This window comes from Rhagoletis pomonella, unplaced genomic scaffold (genome assembly GCF_013731165.1).
Source record: "Rhagoletis pomonella isolate Grant_MI unplaced genomic scaffold, Rhpom_1.0 Rhpom_scaffold_00047, whole genome shotgun sequence".
Taxonomy (NCBI): Eukaryota; Metazoa; Arthropoda; class Insecta; order Diptera; family Tephritidae; genus Rhagoletis; species Rhagoletis pomonella.
In genome coordinates, this window is record NW_023458601.1 from 302,599 (window position 1) to 305,822 (window position 3,224).

At 34.9% G+C, this 3,224-nt stretch overlaps 1 long non-coding RNA gene across 1 annotated transcript; it reads left to right on the forward strand.

Moving 5' to 3' along the window:
• The first annotated feature begins 1,212 nt into the window (after window positions 1-1,212).
• Window positions 1,213-1,782, forward strand: LOC118749780. The gene is made up of 3 exons (XR_004994283.1): window positions 1,213-1,322; window positions 1,384-1,523; window positions 1,579-1,782. It is a non-coding gene; the product is annotated as an uncharacterized LOC118749780 (long non-coding RNA).
• The last annotated feature ends 1,442 nt before the right edge of the window (window positions 1,783-3,224 follow it).

Here is a 3,224-nt window from a genome sequence, read left to right on the forward strand (position 1 = left end):
AGATATTAGCGCAGTGGATACAAATATACGTATATGCGAAAGGCAAATATATCTGTTTAAATGAACACCACCAATATTTCTTGCAAACACACATCCATTTACATCTTTTAATTCGACTCCGACACAGAATTGTTTTCGTACAAAATTACGCAAAAAAGCTTACTCGTTCGTTTTTAGGCATACCATTGTTACGAATTTCGAAAATTTGAAAATACGATTCGGATTGCAGCATACTATTTCTACGATTCGTAGCAAAATCCGAATACGAAAAAATTGAAGAATAGGGGTGTTAATTTCTAACATACTTACCCTAGACTTAAGGATATACTTAGTTATTAAGCATACCTACTTTTTTTTTTTAATGTTAAGAACTTTTAGACGTTAGGATGATTAGTTTTAGGAAATAGATGTAAGAAAATGAATTGTTAATAAAATTATAATATAATATGGGAATGCTGACTAACCTTTTTATTTAGGAAGGCACATCAGGGGCTTTTATAATGGGGTCTTCGGGAATAGGTTGCGCCGGTGACCATGAATGAGGGTGGGTCAGCACCAGGGGCCCCACTTGCACCAGTGGCCCCAACCATATTCGGCCTTAGCTTTTTTTTTGTTCTGGTTCATTTCTTCTTATTTCAGTTTTAGTTTGGGATCTGCTTTGTTTTGATTTTCAGTTTATTTTAAATATTTTAGATGTAACGTTTCTTTTTCATCTTTTTTTTGTGTAACTGTTTTTTTTTTGAATATTTGAATTTGCGTCCGTCCGATACTTCCGGCCATGCCGGAAGGGAAGATGTTTGACAGGCATGACTTTTCTCTGCTATGGCGCAGGGAACAGTAGTGTGGCAAGAACCCCGCTCAGCCGACATGACTAGCCACAGTGCTGCCTTTTTGTCATGCCGCCTGCACTCACTACTGCTCCCAAAGTATGCGAACCATAACAAATCGTGGAAATTTTGGAAGATCACCGTGTTGCTTTTAGCATTTAGATTCTTAATGCAAAAATGGAGTTGCACTTAGGTGACGAATTTTGTATGGATAAATGTACATATAGCTATATATGTATAGAGCTAAATGCGCTAAATGTGCTTTTACGCGTAAGCAAAAAAGCGTATTACAGCAGTTGGACAAAATGACAGTTGCACGGCAATAAATAATTGCCTGCGAAGATGTGCAATTATAGATGGTCGATAGTTGAGAGCGAATGATTACATGCTGCTACCTGCAACTCAAATGTTTACTTCTGATTTTTGTTACCTATTCTTATACTGCTACAGACATATATATGTTTGTTAAATTCTTACTTGAAGCGTTGTAAAGAAGTACGGTTTAATTTGGAGCTGTAAAGTTTTATATGCATTTCATATAGCTTTTATTTTAAAGGTAGCAGTTCCATGCGGCAACAAATACTTATGTATATTGGTAGAGATAGAATGCCAATAAAAGTTCTGTAAAAAGGAAACTTCTAATTAATGAATGCTATGAAATAAGTTGGTAAAATAAATCAGTTGGAATCAAAGATTGTACGTATGTATATACATACATATATCTGGGAAACTACTTTCATTTTGCCAATAGTGTCCAAGGAACTTCACATAAGGTACATTTCGCAACTATAGCGCATCAGTTAAGCTGGAACTCCATAGGAAAGCGGGATCCGTTGACATGCGTTAACGTGCGTAAAAACAGCAAATCCACAGTGTACGCTTAAACTGAAGTCAGGTAAAACCATGATAAAAACATTACAAGGTAAAATCATTGAGAGGCAGTCTGACGTTTGCCAACATTAGTTGCGTTTTTTTTACTCATTTCCAGTAAAATCCAGTAAAAGTTTTTACGAATTTTCATGTTTTGGCGTTTTCGTACGCAAAAACTTGTAAAGTAGGGGAAATTGAGAGAGCGAAAAATGACAGTTGAAGTTGCAAGTTTTTACTGGATTTTACTGGATAAATTTTTACTTGTAAGAATTTGCCAGTACGAAAAACAGCTGATCGCATGTTGCTGGATGAAATTTAAACTAATAAGGAAATTGTTTGTGGGTTTTTATTGTTGAATCTCACAAAATAAACCTATTTAAATACAAAATATATTGTTTTATTAGGAATTTGCTGCGAATAAACAACCAATTTATCAGCTGTTCATGAAACTTGCAAATTGTTACTGGAAAAGCGTTCGCGTACTTTATTGCAATTTTTTTCTTTGAGAGCGAATTCTTAGAAATAAAGTTACTGGAGAGTTGCTGGCAAGTTACTGGATAATTTGTAAAAAAACACAACTATTATAATTTTAAAATTCGTACTCAAGCTCGCACACACATTCTCATTTTTAATCTCAAACAACAACAATTGTGAAGAATTTCTTTTTTTTATTTTCAATTTTATATGATTTTAAAATGTTTGCAAACGTCAGAAAAAAATCATGGCCGACGAATTGAGAGAATGGTTTTACCTTCTAATGTTTTTATCATGGGTAAAACTGTGGCTTTGCGTGACATTTATAACTCTGCCAGCAAAGCGCTAGACGCATGATAAAAACATTACAAGGTAAATTCATTCGGGAAAATTTTAGTTTGGCATCCCCCGCGTACAAAAATAAGGTGGCTATGGGTGGGTAGGGCGAGTTCTGCTGATTGCAAATATGTATACTTTTAGCCGCCGGAGGCTTAAGGGTCATTTACATAAGTTTCCTCGCTTTGTTTGACAGTTCAAACTTTGACAACTAAGGGCCAGTGCCAATTGATAGAAAAGTTCTATGGTGGAAAAACTTTTTACTATGGTGAGAAAATTTTACATTTCTGGGCGTGTCTGAATCGGTAACAAAGTTCTATGGGGAAAGCTGTTGAATAATGTTTTTACTATGGTGAGACAGTTTTGCCAATCTGCTGTCTGAAATGAAATCTTTTTTGACAGCAGTAAATTTTTGATAACCGCAGATTTATTCGGAATAAACTATTACAAATTGAAGTGAAATTAATATTTTAAGAAAACATCGACCATCACTGATTGCATTTCATCAATTTAAGCTTTTGTTTTACGAAAAATTACTCACAGCAACAGTCTTTACGATTGTCAAAATTTTCTATGCATTTGTCAAAAATTTCACTAGCCTCATGAGCTACTGAAATTTTATTCACCTCATAGTTGTCAAAAATTTACTTGCCGCAAACTTTGTTACCGATTCACACACGCCCTCTGCTCTGCCAATTCGTAACTTTACTGCTGGAA